The following is a 15,060-nucleotide window of genomic DNA, read 5'->3' on the forward strand; positions in this document are numbered from 1 at the left end:
TTTGGTATAAGTATTCTGCTATGAGAGATTATGCTACAAGTAATTTGGAATATGTATCGTGATTGAGTAAAAGCGATATAAGTACTTTGATAGAAATATTCTGATAAAAGTAATTTGACATAATTATTCTGTAATAAGTAATTTGTTATGGATATTCTGAGAATATGTTTGATTAATCTATTGAGTCTGAATTATGTGCATTCGGTTTCTCACTATTCTGCTCGTGCATATGTTATGATTTCCTTCACCGAGTCCCGGGCCGGTATGTATCGTGCGGATGGTTCGCCGAGTCCTCTGTTGAGGGTCGGGTTCCATATATGAATTCCGAAAGTATGATGTGTCCGGTTCCGGGGTACTGTGTTATATGTCCGTCCCCGGTTACCGAGGATATATTATGAAGTATGATGTGTCCGGGCTCGGGGTGCCGTGTTATCTGTCCGCCCCCGGGTATCGTGGTTATGTTATGATGTGTGACGGAGATTGGAGCAAATTTTCTGAAATATGATGTGTTGTGGCGCCAAAGGTAGGAGTGGCGACCACGTTCCTATGTTATCGTGCGCATCCCTTGGCATTGTTCACCGGTTCCATGGCGTGTTATCTGTCCCCGAGGTTATCATGTGTATGATAGGATGTGACCGGTCCCTCGGCGTGATATTTGTCCCCGAGGTTACCGTATGTATGATATGGTATTTGTCCCGGCGTGGTATATGTCCCCGGGGTTACCGCGTATGTGATATGATATCCGATTCCGATATGCATGACTTGTGTTGGAGAGTAAGCATTCTGACCTTCCGTATATTCTGTATTCCGTTTGCTATATGACATCATTTGGGTAATTTGTACGTTCTGTAATCCGTCTGGCATACGAGATGAGTAAGTATGATTCGTGTCTGGAAAAGAAAAATAATAAGTGTTTGGTATTCTGGATAGGCTATTTGTATGTTGTTCTATCTGTCTCAGTCATGGTTTCGTTTTCTGTACTCAACCTTACATACTCAGTACATATTCCGTACTGACCCCCTCTCCTTCGGGGGCTACGTTTCATGCCGCGCAGGTACCCACAAATGGATAGACGAGATTAGCTAAAGATGATCCAGTGGATTGGCGGGCTCCATTTCCTCCAGGAGTGCTGCCGAGTCAGAGTATGTATGCTGTGATGTCTGATCAGTATTAGAGACTTTGCAGACAGCGTCGTGGGTAATGATAGTCAGTCTGTAAGCGGCTCCATCAGCCGATATGTCATTTTGTGTTATGTAGTAAATTTTATATAATTACAGGTTTGCTAAATTCTGGAAATAGTAAGCAGAAAATTTCGAAAGCTCAACATGTATTTTATTTGTAATTGACTTTCAGAATTCAAAAAAAAATTAGGTGTGTAATCAGGGTCTGCGGGTTCGCTCGGCTCTGTATGTGGGGTCGAGTGCCCATCACACTCTAATAAGGTTAGGGTGTGACAAAGTGGTATCAGAGCAGGTTTGTCCTAGGGGTTATCTGCAAAGTCGTGTCCGGTAGGGTCCTGTTTATGGTGTGTAGCGCGCCACATTTATAAACAGGAGGCTACAGGGCATCTAGGGGTTGTTGACCTTCTTTCTGTCATAGATCGTGCGATAGAGCTAGGCTATAGGAAATGAAATTCCTTATGTAAGCCTTACGTACGACGGAAAAGGTGAGTGGTGACATGGAAAGTCACAGGGGTAAGTACTGGTGTATTTGATCCGTTACCTAAAATTGGCAGTCCCGGATGGCCGGAATGTGGTGTAGCGGTGTGTTCCGCAAGGTGTTATTGGTATTTGCAATGTACAGGAGGATGGTATAAGAAAAACAAGGTCGGATGGGGGATTCAGAAAGTTGACAATTAATTTTGCCACAGGCTACTATGTAAAAGCGGTGGGTAAGAAGTTCGAACAGGCTAATATCGGGGCATCCATAAAATAATGACAGCGAAGGTGTATTTGTTATCAGCAGGGGTCTGGGAACCCAGAATGAAAAGTAGTTATACACGGAAGCGAAAGGTGAGCACTGAGGACCGAAAAGGGTAAAATGGTAATTATGGAAGAAAAGACGTGCCACGAAGGTGTCCCGGGATCTGTAAGACCTCGATTAGTCCCGAATCATGTAGTAAAGGTCATGCGAGAAAGTGGACCCGAAAATACCAACATTAAGGCATCGGATTCCACTAAAGATTCGAGGTTAAGCGTGCTCAGGTGGGAGCAATTTCAGGATGGGTGACCCCCCTAGGAAGTAATTGGGAAAATTTTGCAAAATTAAAATTTAAGGGAACAAATGGAAAACTAGAGTAACCTGAGTGAGACTATGGTGTATGGGGTGGTTGGAGACCATAAGAAGACGCGGAGAACGAGGCAGACCAGCTCGGTGAAGAGGCAAAAAGTGTGTCACAGCTCGGGAATTAGGATAGGCTTGAATAAAGTTTGGAAATATTTTGTAGGTTAATTGATAATAACTATATGTGTAGGTGTGGATGCATACGTTATTCCATATACGATGATATCAGTGGACACGTGTGTCCCAATAACCTATGCTACGGTAACGGAGACCTCAATCGAGTAAAGGGACACCGAAACCTGAATAGTAGTGAGAACACAAATGGTGTAAATGTTATAAGTAAGACGCTATTTTCACTATGGGTCAAGGACAAAAAGGTATTAACAGTTCGGTATTTGAAAAAGAAGTGAGTGAGTACATGAGGAGTAAGGAAATCAAGATATCGAAAAAAAGGGTAGGAGACAAGAAAACCCCTGCGAGGAGATTCTTGACGAGGTACGAGATTATTGAATAGCGGTTTAAATGCAGACATGGGGTGAGGGCAAAGTACGGTAATACGGAACAAAAGAGGAGTGTGTGAGATTCGAGGGTTAATTTCAATAGGCGGGAATGAAGAATAATTAAAGACAAAGGTACTGAAGTCCGAGGGACGGCAAGAGTATGTGGTACGAGTGTGGCAAAGTAAGATGTTATTATTTTACCATAGGTTGAGATTGGAAGTTCTGGTATAATAATATTGAAAAAAAAAGGGGAGTGAGTAGAGAAGAAACATTGAGATCGGAGGACCGGAAAAAGGTTCGAGAACCAATGTCGATAAGTGGGGATAAAGGGATTGTAACTAGTATAAGGAAGTATGAAGCAAGAAAAGAGAATGTTTAGGTCTGTAATAATGCTAAGATGAGAGATCTATAAAAGAACAAGTATGTAGCTATGAGGGTGTGTGAGGAAGGGTAAGGAGAGCGAGGATTCTGTGCTAAGGACGAGAATAGCGGAACGCTGAAGAAACATGGATATACAGTTACAACACAAACGCGCAAGTAAGGAAAACAAATCACGGGTAGGTGGGCTAAGCAAGTAAAAAGGACGAGTGGTGGATGGAAGAGTATAGGAAATGTGGACAAAATGATGACATAGACAGAGGGCAAGGGAAGAATTTAGAATAAGAAGTTTTCGATATGTAGGCGTAAGGTTAAAAGGGAGGTAAGGGATAGAGTATGAATGAAGACTTCATAAGAAGACTGTCGGCACATAAGGAACCCCTTAAAAGGGGGGGAGACCACGTTAGGCCCACAACGAATGACGGTGAACGAAATGAGCACCAATACAAGAAGTCAAATACAAGTATGCCTGTATCGAGAGATATGAGAGGAAAGATTAAAGAGGAGTTGTGGTAAGGGTCTAAAGATGTGGCTTTTATTCTGGGATGGTCATGGAGCAGTAACAGAAAAGAGATGATCTGAGAAAGACAAGGATAAAATGTCGGCCCAGTAGATTAGAAAACCCATGACGCAGAATAAGTTCCCATACAAGGACGGGGAAGCTCGACTATATGTAATGGGCATGGAGAAACGGGCAACTATAAAGAAACCTCCTCTCGAAGTGTTATGAGCTCCCATAAGGTCAGTTGAACATTCGAGGACGAATGTTCTAAAGGGGGGGAGGATGTTATAGCCCGTACTTCGTACGTTCGGAACATTCAAGGCAATGGAGAGAAGTTAGGAACGAGACTATGTTTCAAAAATTATTTTAATATACGAGTTGTTGAAAATATTATTTATGATTATTATTAGTATGGAAATGTTGAGAAGGTCAAGGGCGAAAAAGGAAAATTTGCAAAATGGCCCATGAAAATATTGAAAAAGGCTAGGGGCAAAATGATCATTTCACAAATGTTCAAGAAATCTCTTGAAAGAGGCCATGTGGCCGGAAAAAAAAAAGGAGAAAAGAAAAAGAATTAAGTCATCTTTGGAAATTTGAAGAAAAATCTAGAAAATAAAAGAAGAAGAAAAGAAAAGGAAAATTCTAGAGAGGGCATGTGCCCCTCACATGCTTGCATTATATGTGTGTATATATATATGGAGGGGGTCATCTTTTAATAAAGGGAGAGGAGAGAAAGAAAGCAAGAAAAAAAAAAGAGGGCTTAGGGGGGTTTCGGCCATGGCTCCTAAAAATGAGCCATGGGAAGTTGATGGAGAAAAATCATTTTCTTCTTTTATTTAGAGTAATTGGAAGGTCCTCTACAACATGGAATGGTTTTTGGGATAAGAGGAACATTGATTGTGCAAGCTAGAAATTCTAGCCAAGTGGAGGAAGTTGAAAAAAAAAAGGTAAGGGTTCATCTCCCTTTGTATGTTGTGAATGACGTGGACGTATTGCATGACGTAGAAATGAGTGGAAATCATAGGAATATGGAAATTATGCATGACGAAGTTGTAGCCGTGTGATGGTAGCATTGACCGAATATGTGTTGTATTGTATAGGTATGATGAACTAATTTATTTATCATGTTTGGATTGTGTTTTGTGGATGTTTTAGACGTTTTGTAACATGTCTAAATGGATGAAATGCATGAAGTTGTGTGTGTGATGTGGTGGCCGAATGTGGCCTCTTTGTGTGGTTATGAGTGAACAAATTTTAGTTAGTATTTTGGAGACACCTTAATGTGATTCTTATGTAATTTTTGTATGGTGTGGTTTGATTTGGAGGCTAATGTGATTTTAATATGGTCCTTTGTGTTGATGAAAATAATGTTGCTAATGTGTAGATTGTTGGTATGGTCTATGAATTTGGAGGGAAAGAAATGTGTTGTTGATATTTCCTTGGACTTGGAAGGTTTCGGGTTGCCTTATATTTTGAGTCGGGTTGTGTTGGAACATTTTGTGGATTGTTGGAAATGTTATGGAATCATGTTTGAATTGTTTTGGATTGATTATATATCTTGATTTGAACGTAATTGGAATGTCGTCGCATATTGCGAAAGAAGGTTGTTGATGTTAAAGTGCGTTTACATTAATGGTCGATGTTGTTAGAATGTTTGTTGTCATTGTTGTGGATATTGTGGCCGGGTCAAATTCCCGTTGTTGTTGTTGATTTGGGGCCGAGTTGTATTCTCGGGGATGGTACATTTACAGGGGAGATGCTGCCGAAATTCCGGCAGAACATAAGTGAACATGTTTGAAAGGTTAAGGCAAGTATGTGACAACGAATCTAATGAATGGATGAATCCTTTTGAATATAGATTGACAAGTTGGATGAACAAGCGTAACTAGTTGGTCGCGGCGTAGGTATGTAAGGCTTACCCTTTCATTCTTTGGCATGTCCTAGAGCTAAGTAGGGTATGACATTGATATATACTTTGGGTTATTCCATTCTATGATCCCGAGTCTATTTGTGATCTGTATGTTCTCCCTAATATAGGCAACTAATAGCATGGATAGGTGAATCCTGACTTAAGCAAATCTGACATCCGTATTCTGACATAAGTATGTTGGTCTAAACATTCTGATATAAATATCCTGATGAGAGTATTTGGTATAAGTATTCTGCTATGAGAGATTATGCTACAAGTAATTTGGAATATGTATCCTGATTGAGTAAAAGCGATATAAGTACTTTGATAGAAATATTCTGATAAAAGTAATTTGACATAATTATTCTGTAATAAGTAATTTGTTATGGATATTCTGAGAATATGTTTGATTAATCTATTGAGTCTGAATTATGTGCATTCGGTTTCTCACTATTCTGCTCGTGCATATGTTATGATTTCCTTCACCGAGTCCCGGGCCGGTATGTATCGTGCGGATGGTTCGCCGAGTCCTCTGTTGAGGGTCGGGTTCCATATATGAATTCCGAAAGTATGGTGTGTCCGGTTCCGGGGTACTGTGTTATATGTCCGTCCCCGGTTACCGAGGATATATTATGAAGTATGATGTGTCCGGGCTCGGGGTGCCGTGTTATCTGTCCGCCCCCGGGTATCGTGGTTATGTTATGATGTGTGACGGAGATTGGAGCAAATTTTCTGAAATATGATGTGTTGTGGCGCCAAAGGTAGGAGTGGCGACCACGTTCCTATGTTATCGTGCGCATCCCTTGGCATTGTTCACCGGTTCCATGGCGTGTTATCTGTCCCCGAGGTTATCATGTGTATGATAGGATGTGACCGGTCCCTCGGCGTGATATTTGTCCCCGAGGTTACCGTATGTATGATATGGTATTTGTCCCGGCGTGGTATATGTCCCCGGGGTTACCGCGTATGTGATATGATATCCGATTCCGATATGCATGACTTGTGTTGGAGAGTAAGCATTCTGACCTTCCGTATATTCTGTATTCCGTTTGCTATATGACATCATTTGGGTAATTTGTACGTTCTGTAATCCGTCTGGCATACGAGATGAGTAAGTATGATTCGTGTCTGGAAAAGAAAAATAATAAGTGTTTGGTATTCTGGATAGGCTATTTGTATGTTGTTCTATCTGTCTCAGTCATGGTTTCGTTTTCTGTACTCAACCTTACATACTCAGTACATATTCCGTACTGACCCCCTCTCCTTCGGGGGCTACGTTTCATGCCGCGCAGGTACCCACAAATGGATAGACGAGATTAGCTAAAGATGATCCAGTGGATTGGCGGGCTCCATTTCCTCCAGGAGTGCTGCCGAGTCAGAGTATGTATGCTGTGATGTCTGATCAGTATTAGAGACTTTGCAGACAGCGTCGTGGGTAATGATAGTCAGTCTGTAAGCGGCTCCATCAGCCGATATGTCATTTTGTGTTATGTAGTAAATTTTATATAATTACAGGTTTGCTAAATTCTGGAAATAGTAAGCAGAAAATTTCGAAAGCTCAACATGTATTTTATTTGTAATTGACTTTCAGAATTCAAAAAAAAATTAGGTGTGTAATCAGGGTCTGCGGGTTCGCTCGGCTCTGTATGTGGGGTCGAGTGCCCATCACACTCTAATAAGGTTAGGGTGTGACAAAGTGGTATCAGAGCAGGTTTGTCCTAGGGGTTATCTGCAAAGTCGTGTCCGGTAGGGTCCTGTTTATGGTGTGTAGCGCGCCACATTTATAAACAGGAGGCTACAGGGCATCTAGGGGTTGTTGACCTTCTTTCTGTCATAGATCGTGCGATAGAGCTAGGCTATAGGAAATGAAATTCCTTATGTAAGCCTTACGTACGACGGAAAAGGTGAGTGGTGACATGGAAAGTCACAGGGGTAAGTACTGGTGTATTTGATCCGTTACCTAAAATTGGCAGTCCCGGATGGCCGGAATGTGGTGTAGCGGTGTGTTCCGCAAGGTGTTATTGGTATTTGCAATGTACAGGAGGATGGTATAAGAAAAACAAGGTCGGATGGGGGATTCAGAAAGTTGACAATTAATTTTGCCACAGGCTACTATGTAAAAGCGGTGGGTAAGAAGTTCGAACAGGCTAATATCGGGGCATCCATAAAATAATGACAGCGAAGGTGTATTTGTTATCAGCAGGGGTCTGGGAACCCAGAATGAAAAGTAGTTATACACGGAAGCGAAAGGTGAGCACTGAGGACCGAAAAGGGTAAAATGGTAATTATGGAAGAAAAGACGTGCCACGAAGGTGTCCCGGGATCTGTAAGACCTCGATTAGTCCCGAATCATGTAGTAAAGGTCATGCGAGAAAGTGGACCCGAAAATACCAACATTAAGGCATCGGATTCCACTAAAGATTCGAGGTTAAGCGTGCTCAGGTGGGAGCAATTTCAGGATGGGTGACCCCCCTAGGAAGTAATTGGGAAAATTTTGCAAAATTAAAATTTAAGGGAACAAATGGAAAACTAGAGTAACCTGAGTGAGACTATGGTGTATGGGGTGGTTGGAGACCATAAGAAGACGCGGAGAACGAGGCAGACCAGCTCGGTGAAGAGGCAAAAAGTGTGTCACAGCTCGGGAATTAGGATAGGCTTGAATAAAGTTTGGAAATATTTTGTAGGTTAATTGATAATAACTATATGTGTAGGTGTGGATGCATACGTTATTCCATATACGATGATATCAGTGGACACGTGTGTCCCAATAACCTATGCTACGGTAACGGAGACCTCAATCGAGTAAAGGGACACCGAAACCTGAATAGTAGTGAGAACACAAATGGTGTAAATGTTATAAGTAAGACGCTATTTTCACTATGGGTCAAGGACAAAAAGGTATTAACAGTTCGGTATTTGAAAAAGAAGTGAGTGAGTACATGAGGAGTAAGGAAATCAAGATATCGAAAAAAAGGGTAGGAGACAAGAAAACCCCTGCGAGGAGATTCTTGACGAGGTACGAGATTATTGAATAGCGGTTTAAATGCAGACATGGGGTGAGGGCAAAGTACGGTAATACGGAACAAAAGAGGAGTGTGTGAGATTCGAGGGTTAATTTCAATAGGCGGGAATGAAGAATAATTAAAGACAAAGGTACTGAAGTCCGAGGGACGGCAAGAGTATGTGGTACGAGTGTTGCAAAGTAAGATGTTATTATTTTACCATAGGTTGAGATTGGAAGTTCTGGTATAATAATATTGAAAAAAAAAGGGGAGTGAGTAGAGAAGAAACATTGAGATCGGAGGACCGGAAAAAGGTTCGAGAACCAATGTCGATAAGTGGGGATAAAGGGATTGTAACTAGTATAAGGAAGTATGAAGCAAGAAAAGAGAATGTTTAGGTCTGTAATAATGCTAAGATGAGAGATCTATAAAAGAACAAGTATGTAGCTATGAGGGTGTGTGAGGAAGGGTAAGGAGAGCGAGGATTCTGTGCTAAGGACGAGAATAGCGGAACGCTGAAGAAACATGGATATACAGTTACAACACAAACGCGCAAGTAAGGAAAACAAATCACGGGTAGGTGGGCTAAGCAAGTAAAAAGGACGAGTGGTGGATGGAAGAGTATAGGAAATGTGGACAAAATGATGACATAGACAGAGGGCAAGGGAAGAATTTAGAATAAGAAGTTTTCGATATGTAGGCGTAAGGTTAAAAGGGAGGTAAGGGATAGAGTATGAATGAAGACTTCATAAGAAGACTGTCGGCACATAAGGAACCCCTTAAAAGGGGGGGAGACCACGTTAGGCCCACAACGAATGACGGTGAACGAAATGAGCACCAATACAAGAAGTCAAATACAAGTATGCCTGTATCGAGAGATATGAGAGGAAAGATTAAAGAGGAGTTGTGGTAAGGGTCTAAAGATGTGGCTTTTATTCTGGGATGGTCATGGAGCAGTAACAGAAAAGAGATGATCTGAGAAAGACAAGGATAAAATGTCGGCCCAGTAGATTAGAAAACCCATGACGCAGAATAAGTTCCCATACAAGGACGGGGAAGCTCGACTATATGTAATGGGCATGGAGAAACGGGCAACTATAAAGAAACCTCCTCTCGAAGTGTTATGAGCTCCCATAAGGTCAGTTGAACATTCGAGGACGAATGTTCTAAAGGGGGGGAGGATGTTATAGCCCGTACTTCGTACGTTCGGAACATTCAAGGCAATGGAGAGAAGTTAGGAACGAGACTATGTTTCAAAAATTATTTTAATATACGAGTTGTTGAAAATATTATTTATGATTATTATTAGTATGGAAATGTTGAGAAGGTCAAGGGCGAAAAAGGAAAATTTGCAAAATGGCCCATGAAAATATTGAAAAAGGCTAGGGGCAAAATGATCATTTCACAAATGTTCAAGAAATCTCTTGAAAGAGGCCATGTGGCCGGAAAAAAAAAAGGAGAAAAGAAAAAGAATTAAGTCATCTTTGGAAATTTGAAGAAAAATCTAGAAAATAAAAGAAGAAGAAAAGAAAAGGAAAATTCTAGAGAGGGCATGTGCCCCTCACATGCTTGCATTATATGTGTGTATATATATATGGAGGGGGTCATCTTTTAATAAAGGGAGAGGAGAGAAAGAAAGCAAGAAAAAAAAAAGAGGGCTTAGGGGGGTTTCGGCCATGGCTCCTAAAAATGATCCATGGGAAGTTGATGGAGAAAAATCATTTTCTTCTTTTATTTAGAGTAATTGGAAGGTCCTCTACAACATGGAATGGTTTTTGGGATAAGAGGAACATTGATTGTGCAAGCTAGAAATTCTAGCCAAGTGGAGGAAGTTGAAAAAAAAAAGGTAAGGGTTCATCTCCCTTTGTATGTTGTGAATGACGTGGACGTATTGCATGACGTAGAAATGAGTGGAAATCATAGGAATATGGAAATTATGCATGACGAAGTTGTAGCCGTGTGATGGTAGCATTGACCGAATATGTGTTGTATTGTATAGGTATGATGAACTAATTTATTTATCATGTTTGGATTGTGTTTTGTGGATGTTTTAGACGTTTTGTAACATGTCTAAATGGATGAAATGCATGAAGTTGTGTGTGTGATGTGGTGGCCGAATGTGGCCTCTTTGTGTGGTTATGAGTGAACAAATTTTAGTTAGTATTTTGGAGACACCTTAATGTGATTCTTATGTAATTTTTGTATGGTGTGGTTTGATTTGGAGGCTAATGTGATTTTAATATGGTCCTTTGTGTTGATGAAAATAATGTTGCTAATGTGTAGATTGTTGGTATGGTCTATGAATTTGGAGGGAAAGAAATGTGTTGTTGATATTTCCTTGGACTTGGAAGGTTTCGGGTTGCCTTATATTTTGAGTCGGGTTGTGTTGGAACATTTTGTGGATTGTTGGAAATGTTATGGAATCATGTGTCACGACCCAACCCCGTAGGCCGTGACTAGTGCCCGATCTGGGCACCCGAACCCATCTATTAAATATTATCTCAAATTCTATCAACTCATTCTAGTATATGGCGGAAGCCGACAAGGCTTTATTTCAAATTTAGGTAATTTCCAGAAAAATTTCGGCAGAGTTTCCTTTGTTTTACGGACTATCCAATATACCCTGCACGCAGAAAATACCAACGAAAGCCACACAGGGCTAACCAAGCAATATATAAACATATGCGGACCGGCCGCCTCGGCGTATAGGGTCGCCCAAACAACATATGCGGACCGGCCGCCTCGGCGTATGGGATCGCCCAAACGACATGTACATACATTCATACAGAAAGACCCTAACCCACAAACATGTCCACAGACCTCTAAACAGACCGACAGAATCATATGACGGGACAGGGCCCCGCCGTACCCATGAACGAATATATACAAATGCACTAATAAATATATATACCAAAAGTATAAGCTCCGGAAAGAGAGGAGCACTCCGAATAGCAGAAAGGGTGTCCTAAACAGGTGGATCACCAGGCTGTGCGTCTGTACCTGCGGGCATGAAACGCAGCCCCCGGAGAAGGGGGTCAGTACGAAATATGTACTGAGTATGCAAAGCAGAAGGTACAGAAATAAATCTGAATAATAATCGAATCAGATATATAGAAAATAATACATATCAAAATGTTTATTCCCAAAGTATAAATTATGCATAGGGCACTGGAAAATGTGGTCGCCCGCCTGTCGATGGCGCCACAACACAGCATAACACCAGAAAGTTTCAAATCTCCGAATCCCCGTCACACATCACAACACAGCATAACGCCAAACATAAGTGGAACCCGGCCCTCGAGCAAGGAGCACGGTGAACCATAAACACAGCATAACACCGGAATATATCAAAAAGCGCACGACAACAGAACCGGCCCGGGAACCGGCGAACGATATCATAGTAGGCACGAGCGGAGTAGTGAGGAATCATATGCATAAAATCATTATTATAAATCCGAAGGATAAGTAAAATAGTCATATTTGAAATCGGAGTAATAATTATCACTTTTTGATTCAAAGTTGTCGAATTTACATAAAGGGCGTCGCGGGACCCACGGACGAGTATAGACCCGAACTGAGTCCGCCTATGAAAAACATACCCATTATACATCAAGCAAACTCCTATAAAAATTATTGGAGCGATCCGAGCCTCTATGCGAAAAATATGGCATTCAGAGATTACAAAATTCCTTAAAGCGAACATTTTCCATGCGAATTTCGGAAAGCGATTACTTCAAATACATCATGGTTCATATTTCATAAAAACATACATAAGAGTGCCAAAGAATATATATATATGGATCATAACATGCTCGGATCTCGAATTTGGAATTCCCTTAAAGCTCCAATCTAGCCTATGTGAAACTAAGGCATGCCAAAAGAAGGAAGGTTGCTTTACATACCTCAAACGCTCTCCAATATGATCCAACTCAAGCTAAGTCCAAACTATGATTCGGGCTGCCCAAGGTCTACAAACAAGCCATAAAATGCCAAACATTAGCTAAAGACTTTTTGGGCATTAAATTCCAATTTCGCCCTTAATTCTACAGAAATCCGGGCAGCATTTCCCCTGTAAATAGGCTACCCCGAGAATTTAACTCGCTCAAAATCAACAACAACAACCACAATAACCAACCTAGTAACATTGACAACCAATCCGAAAAGCAAAATAATAATGGTAGCTCTCTTTTATGCCATTTGACAACTTCCCAATTATTCAATTCCATGGCTTACTTTAAAGCCACAATATCGTTCGTACATTTGATTATTAACCCAAACCCATACTAACAACATTCAAGGGCATTCTAAGCAATTCATACCACATTTCCAACAACCCGATTTTTTTTTTCCAAGCTGGCCGAAAACAGCCCCAACCGAGACAGCCCTTTAAATTTTTTTTTCTTCATTTCCAAATCATGGTTTGTATCCTCAAATTACATTCTAACAATGCTATCTCATCAATATACCAATTACAATAAATATACAATAACCTCCAAAAAACAGTCCGCACATTAACAACATCATTTTGAGTCAACAAACATTCATTTCCAACATAAGATTCATAGCGACGGCGATTAAAACATTAAGCGACGTTCATTCGTTCATCGTCATATAATGTGACCCATTTCAATCAACACTATATATACACATATATGGAGGATTCTCAATTGTTCTTCACCTTACAATGATCCCAATCAACTAACTAAACATTAATTCATAATTTCAATCACAACACAACAACACCCATCACACGACCCACTCCCAATCATACTATATTTCATGATTTCCAACCACTATAAGATACTACAACATGAATATAACCTTCATAACACAAAAACATAATGAATGCTTACCTTCCTTCTTCACTTCCTTCAATAGTTAGGGTTTGCAATTGGGCACAACTAATGGTTGGATGACCCAAACAACTCTTCCACGTTACTTAGGGACTTCTAAATAGTTGATTTATACCAAGGAAATAATTTTGGGGTGGCTTGATTTGGATTTGGTTTTTCTTGGTTTGTAGCCGAGAGGGGTGTTGAAGGTGGTCTTCAACTCCTTGATTTTTTTTCTAAGTCTTGCAATGGGGAAAAGATGACTACTTGGTCATACTTTAGGCTCATATAGTTGTTGTCCAAGTGTCCTTGGCCCACACATGGAGTGGACCAATTAAAATTGGCCACATAATGTGTGGGACCAATTCCCATTTACATGGCCACCAAGGAATTTTTTTTTTTTTTTTTTTTTTTTTTTTTTTGCACAACATTTTAAATTCCAATTTATGAATTGTGGTCCCAAATTTTTCCTAAGTGTTCAATGCCAACAATTCCATATATAACTTATGCCTCGAAATAAAATCAAAGGTCAAAAGTCCCGACTTCGAATCCCGGAATAGTCTTGGCTCTAAATTATCATAATTAATCCGGGTTGTCCCAATGTATAAAAATACGGGGCGTAACATCCTCCCCCACTTAAGAACATTCGTCCTCGAATGTTGAATTAGTTCTACGGATCTTACTCAAATCCGGGGGAGTTGCTTTTATAGCCATCATATACAAATCATTCATAAATCAACATAGTCAGACAAAGAATTTGAATTACCTGAAGGTACTGGGAATAAGTGAGGATACTTTTCCTTCATCTGCTCCTCAGCCTCCCAGGTCATTTCTTCGCGGTTATTATTCCGCCACAGCACTTTAACCGAAGCCACATCTTTATTCCGCAACTTTCTCACCTGACGATCCAATATGACTATAGGCTGCTCCTCGTAAGATAGCTCCTCTGTGACCTGTATCTCATCTGAAGGAAAAATTCTGGAAGGGTCACCAATACACTTACGAAGCATGGAAACATGGAATACCGGGTGAACCGATCCCAAGTCAGCTGGCAAATCCAATTCGTAGGCCACCTTGCCTATTTTGCGAATAATCAGATAAGGCCCAATATATCTCGGACTGAGCTTTCCTTTCTTGCCAAATCGCATAACACCTTTCATCGGTGACACTTTCAGGAACACCCAATCGCCAATCTGAAACTCTAACGGTCGACGTCGCTTATCGGCATAAGATTTCTGTCGGCTCTGGGCTGCCAACAATCTTTCTCGAATACGTTTCACCTTATCCACGGCCTGCTGGACCACATCTGGGCCAATCAACTCAGTCTCCCCAACATCAAACCAACCGATCGGTGATCTACACTTCCTGCCATACAAAGCCTCATATGGTGCCATCTGAATACTGGAGTGGTAGCTGTTATTATACGCAAACTCAACAAGCGGTAAATGATCGTCCCAGCTACCCCTGAAATCAATAGCACAGGCACGCAACATATCTTCCAATGTCTGAATAGTGCGCTCGGCCTGTCCGTCGGACTGGGGATGGAAGGCTGTACTCAGGCTCACCTGGGTCCCCAATCCCTCCTGAAACGATCTCCAGAACTTAGCTGTAAACTGGGCACCTCTATCGGAAATAACAGACACAGGAACTCCAT

Source organism: Lycium barbarum, chromosome 8, assembly GCF_019175385.1.
Source record: "Lycium barbarum isolate Lr01 chromosome 8, ASM1917538v2, whole genome shotgun sequence".
NCBI classification, from domain to species: domain Eukaryota; kingdom Viridiplantae; phylum Streptophyta; class Magnoliopsida; order Solanales; family Solanaceae; genus Lycium; species Lycium barbarum.